The 16,409-nt window shown below is 47.2% G+C and overlaps 1 protein-coding gene across 1 annotated transcript in view; it reads right to left on the reverse strand.

The window, feature by feature from the left end:
• PREX1 (phosphatidylinositol-3,4,5-trisphosphate dependent Rac exchange factor 1) overlaps positions 1–16,409 on the reverse strand; it is a 195,941-nt gene that overhangs the window by 166,822 nt on the left and 12,710 nt on the right. The gene's annotated exons all lie outside the window — the stretch shown is intronic.

Genomic DNA, 16,409 nt, shown 5'->3' on the forward strand with positions numbered 1-16,409 from the left:
TCCCGCCCAAATGTCAGATCTATGGGAGCAGGGATTTTTGTCTGTTTTGTTGACTACTGTTTCCTCAGTGTCTGGCACATAGTAGGACCTTAATCAGTATCTGCTGGCGGTATGAAGACCACAGAAAACAAGATTCCTGGAGCTTCAAACATGCCTGGCAAGGTGTGTGAACCACCTGCTCCCTCCGTGACAAGGGCTCTAAGAGAAGACAAGCAGTTCTGAGAGCTTGTAACAGGGGCTCTGACCCAGATTAGGGGGTGAGGAGTGGGAAAACCAAGAAGGACCTCCCGGGAAAGTGACCCTCAGCATTCAGAGTGTGGTCCCCAGACCAGCAGCCCCAGTATCTCATTTCCTCACAGCTTATTAGAAATGCAGCATCTCCTGCCCCACCTGGACCTGCTGCTCCAGAATCTGCATTTTAACTAGATCCCAGGTAACTCATATGTGTTGTAAAACCTGGGGTATCCTGGTTTAAACCCTGGAAGAGGTGATAACAGGCATGGCTGGTTCAGGGTACCCTGGGAACTAAGAGGCTTAGGGGAGGCCTACCAGGCCAGTCTCACACAAACAGGCCAGAAAGAGGAGCAAGGCCCACCAGGGACCCCAAGCATCCTTCCTCCCTTAGGCCCGAAATAGAATCCAAGAAGCTCAGAGCCAGCATGTGCAGTGGGGGAGGGAAAACGGGGATATGAGCCCGACAGATTTACGTGGCAGACTCCCCGAGAGCCGCACCATCTGGAGCCCCTTTGTGATGAAGAGAAGAACACAGTGAGAGCCCAGAGTATTTCTAAGGTGCGGGTGAGTGGGCAAAGGAGGTGTGTGTAGGGAGAGGGAGGGCCACCTGTCATCAAGACCAATTCCTCCTCCCAGTCCCCTGTAACACATAGGGCCACATACCCCCCAAATGGCTGAGAATCCACATGATGGATTCGTTCATCATGATGGTACGTTCTGGGCCTTCCAGAGGCCTGATCTTCTGGAAGTCCAGCCCTGAGTCCCACTCCTGGTACACGAGGCTGTGAAGATGCTGACATCTCACCCTGTCTGCAATGATGAATGTGTGACCCAGACCTGGCCAACTATACCTCTTGACCCCCTGGATGGGCAATACTTGGTTCATGTGTGGATACATGACCTAAGGGTCAGGCCAGGGAGCACCTGGATCCAGCTATGCCTAAAGACATTAGTCCTGAGTCAAGTGATACCATAAAGTCCTTTTTTTTTTTTTTTTTTTTTTTTTTTTGCTTAAGACCCCTTGAATTGGAGCTTCTGTCATTTACAATCCAAACAGCCAAACAGTCTTGAGCTGAGTGATGGATCTGTTAAAGCACTTACTACCATGTAAACTTGTGCATCCATTACCCTCCCCCACTGTGGTCCCTTGAGGACACACACCATTGTGTCCCTGATGCCCAGAAGAAGGGCTTGGATAAAATATAACCTTAGGAAATAGGTGACAATGATGGGATGGCTCTTCCTTCCTTCACCCTACAAACATCTACTGAGCACCTACTGTGTGCCAGGCACTGTTCTAGGTATGGAGACATAGCAGGGAAGAGGAGAAACAAAACCCTCCTGTTCTCCTTAGCAGGATGGGAGAACAGTAAAATGTAAGAGCAATGGAGTTGGGGAGCATGGGAGGAGGTGGAGTTTCAGATAGGAGGGAGAAATCTCAGCAGAGACCTGAGGAGGCAATGCATACCTGCATATCTGTGGAGTATTCCAAACCAACAGCTCAGCAAGTGCAAAGACCCTGAGGCAGCAGTGTGCTGGGCATGGCTGGCCTTGAAGTCAGAGAGGTGAACACGGGACCGCAGGCTTCGGCATTTACTCTGAGGGAAGCAGGAGCCCCGGGGAGTCCGGGGCAATGAGCAACATGATCCAACATACCTGGGGTACGACTGTGGGGAGCCAACCATTAGGGAACAGGGGTAGAAGCAGGGGACTAAGGAGGCTACTTGTCAAAGCTGAAGCAGACAGGATTTCCTGATGAGCTGGACAAAGGATGTGAGAAGAAGAGCAGAGAGGAGGGGGCCCGAGGAGGAGCCTGAGTGACTGAAAGGCTGGCTGAGGGGTTGTGCGAAGGGCGAGCTGGAGAACAGTGAGTTTGCAACGCCGCAGGACACCCAGGTAGAGATGCACATTTGTCATCAGATGCCCAGAGGTCAGAGCAGAAGTCAGGGTCCAATGTAACTTGGGCAACATCAGCAACAGGAAGGCCTCTAAAACCACTGCATGGGACAAATCAGACTACAGATGATAATAAAACAGCAGAGGGAAAGGAGGAGGGAATCAGCCCCCTTCCCTGCAGCTGGGCACTCAATGCCCACCAGCCTCCCGACCATGGGGGGGAGGGGGAAGGTGACCAACAGTGACAGTGACATCAGCTCTTCCTAGAACATCTTGCTGTCATTGACATCAGCTCTTCCTGGAACACCTTGCTGTCGTCACAAGAGTTTCACTTCCATGCTCTCGCCTGCTCCAGAGAGGCAGCTGGGGCAGGAATAAGCACTCCCCACCCCACACCATCACCCAGAGGGGAAACTGAGGCTCTTTCAGAGAACAAGCTGATCCACGGTGACCGGAAGGCTAACTCAGTGGCCAGGATGCCCCGGGAAGGCCCGGGCTGCAGACACATACTCAGCCAAGTGCAGCTCTGCACAAGCTGAGCTAGAGAGACTCCCTCCACCCAACCTTCTGTGGCTGCCAAAGAGCTGACACTCAGGGAGGGGGATGAGAATGCATCTTGGCCGAGGCATCACAGTGACTGGCAGACACAGGGTGCCAGCATCGAGCCAGCAAGCCAAGAGGGGCAGCCAGCACCACACACAGGCTGGGCCTTCAAAGCCTCCTCCACCGGGGCATTCCTCCTCCTGGGCAGCCCCAAGCCCGGAAATCCACCTCTTCCCTCTGTGCCCACTGCAGCCACCTACTCTCCGGAGAAATGCTATAGATGGAGCTTCCTGTTCCCAGCTGTGCCACAGGGCACAGCTTTCAGGGACCAAGAGCTGGGTTCAAATCCTAGCTCCATTAGGATGAGCTGCAATACCTCCCCACGCCTCGATTTCCTCATCTGTAAGATGGGTGGCAAACACACAAACACTTACATCATCATTGGCATCAGAGCCCCTAACATTTGCTGAGCTCCCTAGGCTAGGGTTTCCCACCCTCAGACATTTGGAGCCAGACAAATCTACGCTGTGGGGACCTGTCCTAGGCACTATAGGACATTGAACAGCATCTCTTCCTACCCGGTTGTGACAACCAAAGATGCCTCCAGACAGTGCTGTCTGTTCCCAGTGAGGACTCAAACTGCCCTCATTTAAGAACCACTGTTTTAGGCACGAGGCCAGAAGGTCAGTTCCAAGAGGGCAAAGATCTTCATCCATCAAATCTAGGGCCCAAAGTTGAACTGAAGGGGCCTGGTTTCAAGAATGTGCTCAATCGCCCTGCCATCCTGAGTCTCCAAGGGCCATAGGAGGATTTATGTGACCCAATATTGCCTACTCTGACACTGAGTGGACGTTCTCTAAATGGCCATCTTTTCTGTCTGTTCTGAACTCCAGACTTGGTTCCTCACCAATAACGAACACTAACATTACCTAAGCATTTATTAGGTGCCAGGCACCACACTATATCCTTTGCAAGTCATGGTTCATTTCAGATGTACAACAACCCTAAGAACAAGGTTATTGTTACTGCCCCTTTATTGAGGACAAAACTAAGACTCAAAATGTTAAATGACTTGCCCTCATACAGCTGGTCAGAAGAGGGGCCAAGATTAAAAGATAATATTCCAGGCCCTCTCAAACTTTGAGCATTCAGACAGGAAAGCCCCCTAACAAGGGAATAGCAAGCATTTATTGAGCACCCACTGTGTGCCAGGCACTGGACTCAGCATCCGAGATCCCCCCGTCAAGGTGGACCCCAAACAGTTGCAACATCAGGCAGAATGTGGTGACAGTTTAGGAGTGATGTGGATGGCCAGGGAGGGAGAAGAGGAACCATCACAGACACTTAAGGGTAGCAGGAATGGCTTCTCAGAGGAGGCATTCTGAGGAAAGGGACAGCTCAAAGGAATCCAATATCCATTCATTCATGAACGGTCAGGGAAGGCTGCTCCAAGGGAGGTAACAATGGAGCACAGAGTGGCTGAAGGCAGGGGTGAGCCACACTCATACCTGGGGAAAGACGGCTTACAGAGGGAACCATCTTTTAATTATTGTTAGTCTATGCTAATTTGAAAAAATAATGTGTTAATTATAACTAGTGTACCAATACAAAAAAAAAAAACCATATAAAGAGTAATCTACACACCTCCCTATTCTCAGCCTGAGGCCATCAAAGCGAGTATCCTGGTGCACACCCTGAAGTTTCTTTCTCCACATTCATAAATGCCCACCAAGAGAGTCTTCTTTATAAGGTTTTTTTTCCCTATAAAATTGGGATCATAATCTACATTTGACTCAGTAATTTGGCCTTTCTTACATAACAGTACAATGTGTACAGCCCTTCACATCCATGGAGAGAGAGACCAAGCGAATTCTTTTACCTCAACATGTGGATGAACAACAATCTTAGACTATTCTCTGTTGACAACCACTCATGTGGTTTCTAATTTCTTTTCCGATGATAAATAAAACTGGAATAAAAATCTCTGTCACTACATCTTTACATAGTTTTCTTGTTTCTACAGGAGTGATTCCTAAAGGGAACTGAATCAACTATCATGGGTTTTTATTTTTAAAGACACTGACAAACTATTTTACATTAACACTCCCACCAGCCTTGTATGGGACTGCCTGCTTCCCTGCAGTCACACCAGCACCGGGTACTCTAACTCCCATGTTCATGTGATGGTGGTGAGTGCCTGGAAGGTGATGTTGGCTGATGTGGTTTCTCAGCAGAAATGTGTTCTCATCCCACGAAATAAAAGCAATTCAAGAGCATTCTGTTTAGCAGGCCCAGGCCAGGGTCGAACCTGCCACCCCCAGTACACGGGGCCAGCGCTCTAACCATTGAGCAATAGGCGCCCAGCCACCACAATTCAAGAGCATTCTGGACCAAAATGAGGCTAGAAAGTTGTGGGGAAGCCAACTGTCCATGGGGGCCCTGGGCAGGATGGGACACTTCCCATCCTCACAAGCTAACTTCTGAGCCTGTGTCATCCTCATTTCCAAAATGGATTTCACACCCGGGCATAACAAAGATGTCTTTGTCGCTGGGAAAGGGGGAGCAACTGTTGCCAGAACATTCTGGGTTCTGTTCATTCAAATCTCTGTGTGGGGGAAGGGGGAGGACAGAGTGGGAGAAGAAGCTCAGTGCTTCCCACTCTGGGGCTGACCTCAGGGGTGGGCACCTTGGGTAGGGCTACAGCAGCCCCAAATTCCCTACTGTTCACTCACTGGGTCATTCCATGAACGTCTGTTGAGAGCTTACACTGTGCCAGGCATGGGACGCACCTGACATTTGTCACCTCATGCAATTCATCCCCACAGCCCGACAAGAGAGATAACATCATTAAGACCACTTTGCAGATGAGAAAACAGAGGCTCAATAACATGAGGCCAAGACTCAGGGCTGCACCACTTCTGAGTAATACAGAAGCACAAAGGAGGTGCAATTAACTATCTCCTGACCCCTTGTAGGACACCTGAGCTCCAGCTGCTATCCTCCCTTACCCAGGCTGCTATGGCAGCCTCCCCTTCCTCTGCCTCCACCCCAGCCATCTACTCTCCCTCGGCAGCCAGAGGGATCCTCGGAAAACTGAGTCAGGTCTGTCCCTCCTTTGCTGAAATGCTCTAAGAGCTACCCCACACACACTTGGCATAAAATACAAAGTCCTTGCAGTGGCCCACAAGGTCCTGCACAGTAAGTCCACCAGCCTCCTATTCCTGCTGTCACCTCCCTGACTTCACCTCCTGTCACTTTCCCCCTGGCCACTCTGGTCTCCTTGCTGATCCTATAACATGCTCCTGCCTCAGGGCCTTTGCATTTGCTTCTTCCTGGACCTGGAATGCTCTCCCCCAGATACAGAGGCCAAGTCCTTTTCGGGAGGTGACACACCTAGAAGGGGATTCAAACCCAGGCTGTGTGGCCTCAGAGAAGACAAAACACACAAGCTGAGTCTCTAATAAAAGAGAAGGATACTGTGTGACCCTGGGAAAGTTACTAAGCCTCTCTGAGCCTCTATTTCTTCATCTATACCAGGGGTCCTCAAACTACGGCCTGCGGGCCACATGCGGCAGTGTGATTGTATTTGTTCCCATTTTGTTTTTTTACTTCAAAATAAGATATGTGCAGTGTGCATAGGAATTTGTTCATAGTTTTTTTTTTTTAAACTATAGTCCAGCCCTCCAACAGTCTGAGGGACAGTGAACTGGCCCCTGTTTAAAAAGTTTGAGGATGCCTGATCTATACAATAAGCAACATAGGAACATCTTCCCCATCAGGTTCCTGGGAGGCTACAATGGTCAGAAAGTGCCCACTGAGCAGAACATCTCACATGTATGAGCACAGGCATTATTACTAGACCTACAGAAAAAGCTGAAATAGTAAGGGAAGGCATCTAGAGGGAGGACATGAGCAAGGCTCTGAAGGAAAGATGTGAAAAACACAAGCGCAGCCAGGCACGGTAGCTCATGCCTGTAATCCTAGCACTCTGGGAGGCCAAGGCAGGTGGACTATTTGAGCTCAGGAGTTCAAGATCAGCCTGAGGAAAAGTGAGACCCCATCTCTACTAAAAAAAAAAAAAAGAGAGAGAGAGAGAAAAGGAAGGAGGAGGGTCGGGGAACGGAAGAACAGAGAAAGGGAAGGAGGGAGGGGGATGGGAGAAAGAAGAGCAGAGAAGAAAAATAAAAATAAAAAATAAATTAGCTGGTAGGACCACAAACTAATACAATCTTTTTGGAAGGAAGTATGGAGAAACCTCAAAGCACTCAAGCTAGACCTCCCATTTGATCCTGCAATCCCATTACTGGGCATCTACCCAGAAGGAAAAAAATCCTTTTATCATAAGGACACTTGCACTAGATAGTTTATTGCAGCTCAATTTACAATCGCCAAAATGTGGAAATAGCCTAAATGCCCACCAACCCAGGAATGGATTAACAAGCTGTGATATATGTACACCATGGAATACTATTCAGCTATTAAAAAAATGGAGACTTTATAGCCTTTGTATTAACCTAGATGGAAGTGGAACACATAATTCTTAGTAAAGCATCACAAGAAGGGAGAGGCATGAATCCTATGTACTCAATTTTGATATGAGGACAATTAATAACAATTAAGGATGCAGTGGGGGAAGGGGAAAGCAGAGAGAGAAAGAAAAAGGGAGGGGTGGGGAAAGGAAGAGCAGAGAGAGGGAAGGAGGGAGGGGGTGGGGCCTTGGTGTGTGACACACTTCTGGGGAGCAAGACATGATTGTAAAAGGGTCTTTACTTAACAAATGCAATCAGTGTAACCTGGTTTCTTGTACCCTCCATGAATCCTCAACAATAAAAATAAATAAATAGGGCGGCGCCTGTGGCTCAAGGAGTAGGGCGCCGGTCCCATATGCCAGAGGTGGTGGGTTCAAACCCAGCCCTGGCCAAAGAAAAAAAATAAATAAATAAATAAATAAATGAGTTGGTTGGGTGTGCCTGTGGCTCAGTGGGTAGGGCGCGGGCCCCATATACCGAGGGTGGTGGGTTCAAAGCCAGCCCTGGCCAAACTGCAACAAAAAATAGCCAGGCATTGTGGCGGGCGCCTGTAGTCCCAGCTACTCCAGAGGCTGAGGCAAGAGAATCGCCTAAGCCCAGGAGTTGGAGGTTGCTGTGAGCTGAGTGATGCCACAGCACTCTACTAAGGGCGATGAAGTAAGACTTTGCCTCTACAAAAAAAAAAAAAATAATAATAATAAATAAATTAGCTGGGTATCAAGGCAGGTGCCTGTAGTCCCAGCTACTTGGGAGGCTGAGGTAAAATGATCACTTGAGCCCAGGAGTTTGAGGTTGCTATGAGCTAAGACGCCACAGCACTATAGCCTGGGCAGTACAGTGAGACTCTGTCTCAAAAGAAAGAAAGAAAGAAAAGAAAGAAGCCAAGCCAAGCGCAAGTAGACAAGAGGGTTCCCCTGGGACCCAAGACTTGAGGGCAGGCAAAGTCTTCGATCTGGGACTGTAACACCAGCACAAGGGAGAGGAGATGCTCCCACCTGGAATCCCTCTTCCTCTTCTGTCCCAACAACCGCAGTCTTCCTTCCATGAAGCACCTCCCCCACTGCCAGGCAGCACAGGCAGGGCCCCAACCCAGACCTTGCCTGAGCCCCAGTAGCTGGGCACACGACCCATTCAGAGCCCACCTGGGGACAATGGACAGCCCCTTCACTAACACAAGCCAAGCAATTCCTACTCCTGCTGATGGTACCTTAAGCTGGGTTTTCTGTTGCTTGCAACCAAAGAATCCTGACAACCAGCTAGCTTTGCTCACTCAGCAGCAGCAGCAGCAACTGTTGTTATTGTTTTTGTTTTTTTTTATTGTTGGGGATTCATTGAGGGTACAATACTGTTGTTATTGTTGTTGTTCTATCATTGCTCATAATCTCCCAGATCAGGGAGAAACAAGGCCAGAGGGGAGGTCACACTACCTGGCTGCCTCAAGAGCAGAGAGACACCAATCCTGACTGGGCTGGTACCAGCATCCTACAATCCAAGAAGAGGCCCCAACAGCACCTGCAGGACCCTGAAGAACCCAATGCTTCCTCACTGGAGTCTGCACCCCAGAGTCTCCAAAAGGGACACAAATACAGCAAGCAGGGCAGACAAAAGAGTTAGAACCTCCAGTTTAACAGCTGATGTTGCAAAAAAGAAAAGGGAATGATCGCCCACAGGCCACAGGAAGTGGAAACTGGAGGGACAGAATCAGCCCCTCTGACAGAGAACCAACTTCTCCCCCTTTCTTCTTCACCTCGGAGAAGCAAGGGGACCACCCACAAACTCAAGTTGCAGCCTTTTTTAATTTCGGATTAATAGGAAGCTACAAACAATTAGGTTACAATGTTTACAACTGTTAGGTGGGGTCTCTGTTGGAGTTGCGCCCCTCACCCAGGAGGTGTGCCACATACCCTGACGTTGTCCTGTTGTACCCATTAGCTGAGAGCACACCAAAAATTGTAGCCTTTTAACAGAAAAGTGTGTCTCTGCCTATGAAACACACAGGAACACTCTTCTCTTCCAGAGAGAAAGCCTCCACCTTCTACTTTTCTTAAAACACATGACCCTCATGGTGAGACTTTCAGTTTTCCATGTAATAAAAAAAAAAAAAGAGTTAAAAGAAATATTTCTTTGCCCCATAAACTCTATAATTTAAAAAAAAAAAAAAAACAGAGCCAGTGCAATGACAAATGGCAACCAATGTCTGGTCTCAGTGTCAGGAACACACTAGAGAGGGGTAGAGACTGCGACAAAATTGAAGAGTGCAAGCCCTGTACCCTGTATAAGGGCAGGTGCTACTCATTCCAGCCGAGCATTGCCTATAGAAATGCAAGCTTAGTATGGACAGAGCTTTTGATTATTTAAGAAGCCAGAACTATAGATTTTTATATGAAATTTCTTCATTTTTCAATGTTGCCAACTAATAAAAATTTTAAAAAATGCCATGCCGGCCTGACAGAACCTCCACTTATGAACCTGACCTGAGGACCCACAGTTTGGACTCTGTGGTTCTGACCATGAATGACAGTGAGGGGCTCTGCTTTAATCCCATGTGTCTGCAGCAGCTAGCACAGACCTGAACCAGAGCAAGGGCCCAGAAAATGACTTCACACCAGAACCAGACACACACACAGAGTCAGTAAAGTCAAAGAAGATCTCTCTGTCCTCAAAGGAGTCTTGGCCATTGGACAAAAGCATATCCATATTGTGGGATATGAGTCAGAAAACCTGGGTTCCAGTTCCACTCAGCCACAAACTCACTTGGTAATCCTGGGTCAAGTCACTGAACAGCTCTGTGCCTCAGTTTCCCCTCCCAGAAAAATGAGATGACTGGATGAGATGACGTCTCAGTGTCCTGAAGCTCTGACAACCTGATTCTAGGATTCTCGTGTCAATCATTGGCTTGAACTAATAAAGACCAAAGAGTCCCCAGCACTTGGGAGGCCGAGGCAGGTGGATTGCCTGAGCTCACAGGTTCAAGACCAGGCTGAGCCAGAGCAAGAGACCCCATCTCTAAAAATAGCTGGGAGTTGTGGCCGGCACCTGTAGTCCCAGCTACTCGGGAGGCTGAAGCAAGAGAACCCACTTGAGGCCAAGATTCTGAGGTTGCTGTGAGCTATGATGGCATGGCACTCTACCAGGGGTAACAAAGTAAGACTATGTCTCAAAAAAAAAATTATAAAAAAAAGACCAAAGAATCAAGGTTTCTTCAGCCCTCAGTTGCTAAATTGATAAAAGAACTGGTAACACAAGAACAAAGATGCACATGATTTAAAATTTTGAAAACTACCTAAATACTCTACATAAGAGGAATGGTTAAATGACAATTTTATTAGTCTAACACTACTATATTTTATGTTAGTATAATAATTCTTATAACTATAGCTAATATACAGGGAGTGCTTACCATGTGCCAGGCACTGTCCTGACAGCTTTGTAGATCCCATTCACTTCATTCCCCCATCAATCTAAGAGGTAGGTACTATTTTAGGAAATATGGAAATTGAGGCGCACATGGGTAAAGCAACCTGCCCACCAATCACACAGCTGGTAAGTGGCCAGGATCTGATGGCGGGGATCCAGAGCCTCCACGTCTCGCTGTGAAGCCATTAAAGGTTTCCCAGTGTAGAATTCTTACTAGGAACGCGAGGCAATGTGCACGGTAGCAAGAGAAGCAGGGTATGACATGGTGTGTGCAGCACGATCCTACCTAGGCCAAAACAAAATGCAAAGAACAAGGAGGAAATGTACCTAAAAGTGAAATAGCTGTTTGGCAGGGCGAGTTCTTTTCACTCATCTTGATCCCCCAAATGTTATAAAAGGAATGCAGTAGCAGCACACACGGCCAGTGCTCGGTGGGCATCCCAGGGGGCCAGCTCCAGGCCCAGCTCTCACCTACCCACAAGGGCTGGCTGTCCACCCGCCCTGCCTCCTGCTGTGTCCCAGGGCCAGGCACACAGTAGGTGCTCAATAAAATGTGTGGCAGCAGGGAACAAGCCAATGTGGTAGAAACAGAGATTTTCCCCCTTTACAGCTGAAGACACTGAGGTCCAAGGTCACAGAGCTGGTTATTGATGGCACCAGGAGAAGAGTGGGCAGAGCCACACCTTAATGGAGAGTTTCTCCCGAGGACCATCAAAATCGCCAAGGAGATGTGTGACTGAACACAATATGTGATCCTGGGCTGGGGATGGGGGAAGAGACAGGTATAAAGGACATTTTGGGGAAATCAAGTGAAACCTGAATACAGATGATGGATTATATCATTTAGTAACAATGCCAAAATGTTCCGATTTTGTTCACTGGACTGTGATTACAGAAGAGATTGTGTTTTTAGATGACACATGCTGAAGTATTTAGAGGCATCATGTCTGCAATTACTCTCAAATGGGTCAAAACAATAATAATATGCATATGTGTGTGGATGAGGAGACATGGGGGGGGAATGGGAAGGGAACAATGATAAATGAAAAAATTACCCAAAAGTTAACTTGGGAAAAATGCATTAAATTGCCCATAAGTACAACAAACTTGGTTTTATAATACACGCAACCAAACACACATGCAAAACATCATCTTACCACCCTGGGTTGCATAGGACAGCATCAGAAGCTGAAGAGACACAGGAAACATGTTTTGATACACACACCTCTGCTGCATTTACTACCTTAGTGATCAAGGGAAAATAAATCATAAAACCACCCAATTAACAGCCCGGTGGCCCATCGACTAGTGCCTGGGACCACACAGAGCTTCCTGACCTGGCAAATAAAACATTCCAATCCCTCTTCCCTCCCGGTGTGGTAAGGGCAAGAGGCCAAGGGCCCAGTGTGTGGCTACCCCCCACACCAGGTTCCCAGTCAGAAACAAAGTCACGGCCAGGAAGGCCTCCATCTGAGTAGGCCTCATTCAATTCCTTTCTCTTACACATTCATGCCTTCCGCAAATACTAACAGAGCACCCATTATGTGCTAGGTGTAAGGGACTTGTCAGAAAACACAGCAGACAAGGGCTTGACCTCATGTGACTTATATTCTAAGGGAAGAGACAGACACTAAACAAGTAAATAGACAAAGTAATTTCAAGCAGTGACAGGTACCAACAAGAAAACAGGTACAGTCATGTAGAGAAAGGCCTCAATGCTCTCTGAAGAAGTGGTACCTAAGCTGAGAACTGAAAGAGAGGGCGGGGGCCCTGACACAAATCAGGGTGCCAAGTGTTCCAGGCAACAGGAATAGCAAGTGAAAAGGCTCAGAGGCTGGAACCAGCTGAGCACAGCTCAAGAACAGAAAGAAAGCTGGTAGGGCTGGGGCAGAATGAACAAAGGAAGAAGATGTGGCTGGCATAGCGGCCAGATCACATATTCCCAAAGCCACGATAAAGAGCTGGGATTCAATTAACCTCAGGGATGATTTAACCTTCTGCTCTCTTTACCTCTAGTAGAGTGGGGATGGGGGAAGATAGGATCCTTTATGACTATTACTATCCCATCAAACAAACCAGAATGACATGACAAGGTGTTGTATCTAAACCTCATCAATAATTACATTAAATGTATATAAGCTAAACAGTCTAATTAAAAGGCAGTGACTATCCAACCATAAGATGCCTGTAAGAGATACACTTGAAATATAAAGACACAAAAAGGCTAAAACGAAAAAAAAATGGAAAACAGTAAGCATAAAAAAGCTGGCATAGCCATAGTAACATCAGACAAAACAGATTTTAAGAGGTAAAGAGAAGTATTTCACAACAATAAAAGGGTCAACTTACTAGAAAGATATAATCAGAAATGTGTATTACCAACAACAGAACTTTAAAATACACAAAGTAATAACTAGCAGAACTTCTGGGGGAAAATACACAAATCTACAAAATCATAGTTGGAGATTTTCACATGTTGTACAAATGGCATTTTTGTGAAAGTGGTAGAACAAGTGGACCAAACATCAGTAAGAATACAGTAGACGTGCACAACGCTCCCCACCCTCTGGATCTAAAAATGACATTGGACTGGGCTCACTGGCTCATTGGCTGGAGACCTCAGACTGGTCTCAAACTCCTGGTCTTAAATACCTCACCTGCCTGGGCCTCCCAAAACCTAGCATTTTGGGAGGCCCAGGCAGGTAAGGTATTTAAAGCCAGGAGTTCGAGACCAGTCTGCACGACATAGCAAGATCCCATCTCTATAAAAATAAATGAATAATAAATAAATAAAATGGCATTTGTACAACATTCCTCACAAAAGCTGAGTGTACACTCTTTACAAAGGCACATGGAATGATCACTAAGGTTGACCATATGCTGGGTCATAAGCTAAGTCTCAGTCAAATTCCAAAGAGCAAAAACCCCACAGAACATATTCTCTGAGCACAACAGAATTAAATTTAAAATCACTGAACAATAAGTTATCTAGATAAGCCCCAATACTCAGAAATCAATATAACCAGAATGACTCTCCCCACCCCACCATCAGAGTAAACAGCAGACATCTGGCATAAATATCTCCTGGGAAGAGAGCAGTCAAGCACCTGCTCCCTGGCCAGGTCTCAGCCTAACCCCTAGGTGGAGGAGGGCACCAAGGAGGACAGATACTCTGGGCTCATCCTCAACAATCCAATCGACAAATCATTTCAAGAGATGCCTGGTGGGATGTGTACCAGGTGAGAGAGACCAGGTCCTGCCAGGGAGGAAACTGCACCCCACCATATGTCCCATCTGCCCCACCTCACTCAAAATGAGCCAGAATTGAGTCCACCAGCCTGGCTACTCACCTCAGGGGTCATTCTGGGCAGGGTCGGTGAGGGAACAAACGGAACAGTGGTCAACAGCATGAGTTTTTGAATCAGACAATCCTGAGTTCAAATTCACCATCAATCAATCTTCGCAGGCAGAATCTGGAGATGATCCCCAAGATTCCTGCCCACTTGGTACATGGCCTTCAGGATTCCTTCCCATTTCACACAGATGGGACTGTGAATGTGAATTTAGGTATGCTCAGGTCAGGATCTATAACTGTGAGGGAGATAGAGCATGTAACAGAGATAAAAGGATTTTGCAGATATAATCAAGGTTCCAAATCACTTAACTCCAAATGGGCCTGATATAATCAGGTGAGGCTTTAAAAGAGGATGAAGGGGAAAAACGGGTGGGGAGTCCAAGACCCTTCCTGAAGGGAGATTCAAAACCTGTAAGTCACCTGCAGGCTGTAAAGCAGCCACGTTGGGAGACGCCACATGGCTCAGACCTCAGGGTGGCCTCTAGGAAGTAAGACAAATCACTAGCCAGCAAGAAAACGGGAACCTCAGCCCCACATCTCAGGGAGCTGAATTCTGCCGACAATGTAAATCATAGCCCGCCCCCACTCCGAGCCTCAGATGAAATCACAGCCCTGGCCAACACCTTGTTGGTATTCTCGTGAGATCCTGGTATTCTCGTGAGACCCCCGCACTGCTGGCCCAGAGAAACTCTGAGGTAATAAAAAGCCACTGAATTTGTTGTTATTTGTTAAGCAGCAACAGATAACTAATATAGCAACTCTGTGTGATCTCAGGCAAGTGACCCTCCCTCTCTGGACCTCAGTTTCCTCATCTGCAAAACTATGAGGCTGCAAATCAAATACGATACAGGCCCAGCATGTGGTGAGCAGTTTATTCTCTGCCTGTCCAGGTCCCTGGTGAGATTTCACAGAGGAGGAACGGGAGAATTTTTGAGAAATTGATTTTTTTGCCACTATCTTTGGGCGGGTTCCCTGGAGAATAAAATAAACAGCATCTTTAGTTCCAAATTACAACCATCCCAGGGATGCTCTGGCACCCAGCTGCGTCAGAGTGCAGAGACCACGTGTCTGGGGCAATGGTCCACTTGGTCCAGGTGAACTCAGCTGCTTGTTGCAAGTCCCAGGAAGGATCTGAGGCAGCATGCTCAAGATGAGATGTGTCATATAACTGTCCCAGGGCAGAAAGTAAGGAAATACTAACATGTGAAAACACAATTTTAAGAACGAATCATTACCGATTATTAGGACCTGACCATGTTCCAGGTACTGAGCCAAGTACCCTAACACATTTTACAGATGAGGAAACCAAGGCTCAGAGAGGAAAAGCTCCTAACCCAATGTCACACAGCCACTGATTCAGACCCAGACAATCTAGTCAAGACCCTGAGCACTTGAGCACAGCACCACACTGCAGATAATTCTCCTGTGTCAAATCCCCTCAAGCCAGCCAGGCGCACTGGCTCAGGCCTATAATCCTAGCCATGTGGGAGGCTGAAGAGGGGGGACTGCTTGAACTCACAAGTTCAAGACCAGCCTGAGCAAGAGTGAGACCCCATCTCTTAAAAAAAAAAAATAGCTAGGCATTGTGGCAGGCACCTGTAGTCCGAGCTACTCAGGAGGCTGAGCTCAGGAGTTTGAGGTTGCTGTGAGCTGTAATGCCACAGCACTCTACCCAGGGTGACAAAGTAAGACTCTGTCTCAGAAAAATTAAAAAAGAAAGAAAAAAAATCCCAGAATACGGGACTATCATAGTCCCAAATCTACATGGAAGTCTGCACAAAAATACTCAGAAGTTATGTAATTCAAAACAATCATATCATGCAATAAAGCCACGCATGTATAGAGGAGAACCTTGGGGTTTTTCATTCGACAGATATTTAATAAGCATCTATTATGTGCCAGGGTATCGGAGAGACAAAGTGAATAAAACAGATAAAAATCCCCATCCTGACATTCCAGTGAAGGAGACAGACGATTAACCATAAATAAGTAAAATGTCTAGTGTGTTAGCTAATGAAAAACATGATGCTGGGAAGGAAGATAAGGAGGAGCTGTGGGGAGGAGGTCAGAGGAGAGTTGGGAGAGAATTCAATGTCTGAGCAGAGGCCTGAAAGAAGGGAAGGCGTGAGCCACAGGAATACTAGGAAAAGAGCATTCCAGATAGAGCAGGTGCAAGGGCCCTGGGGGTGTGCATATTTACTGCATTTGAGAGAGGGTAAATGTGATTGGGGAGTGGGTAAGGGGTTAGAGCAACAGGAGATTCTGGAATTGGAGTGATAGGGATGGCTGCACATGTTTGTGAATATACACAAAACCATCAAATCATACACCTTGGAAGGGTAAGGTTTATGGTGTGTAAATCATATCTCAATCTTATAAAAAGAAAAGAAAGAGTAATCAGGGAGCAGATCCTGAAGGATGTTGCAGCCATTCTA

The sequence above is a fragment of the Nycticebus coucang genome, chromosome 21, assembly GCF_027406575.1.
Source record: "Nycticebus coucang isolate mNycCou1 chromosome 21, mNycCou1.pri, whole genome shotgun sequence".
Lineage (NCBI taxonomy): Eukaryota > Metazoa > Chordata > Mammalia > Primates > Lorisidae > Nycticebus > Nycticebus coucang.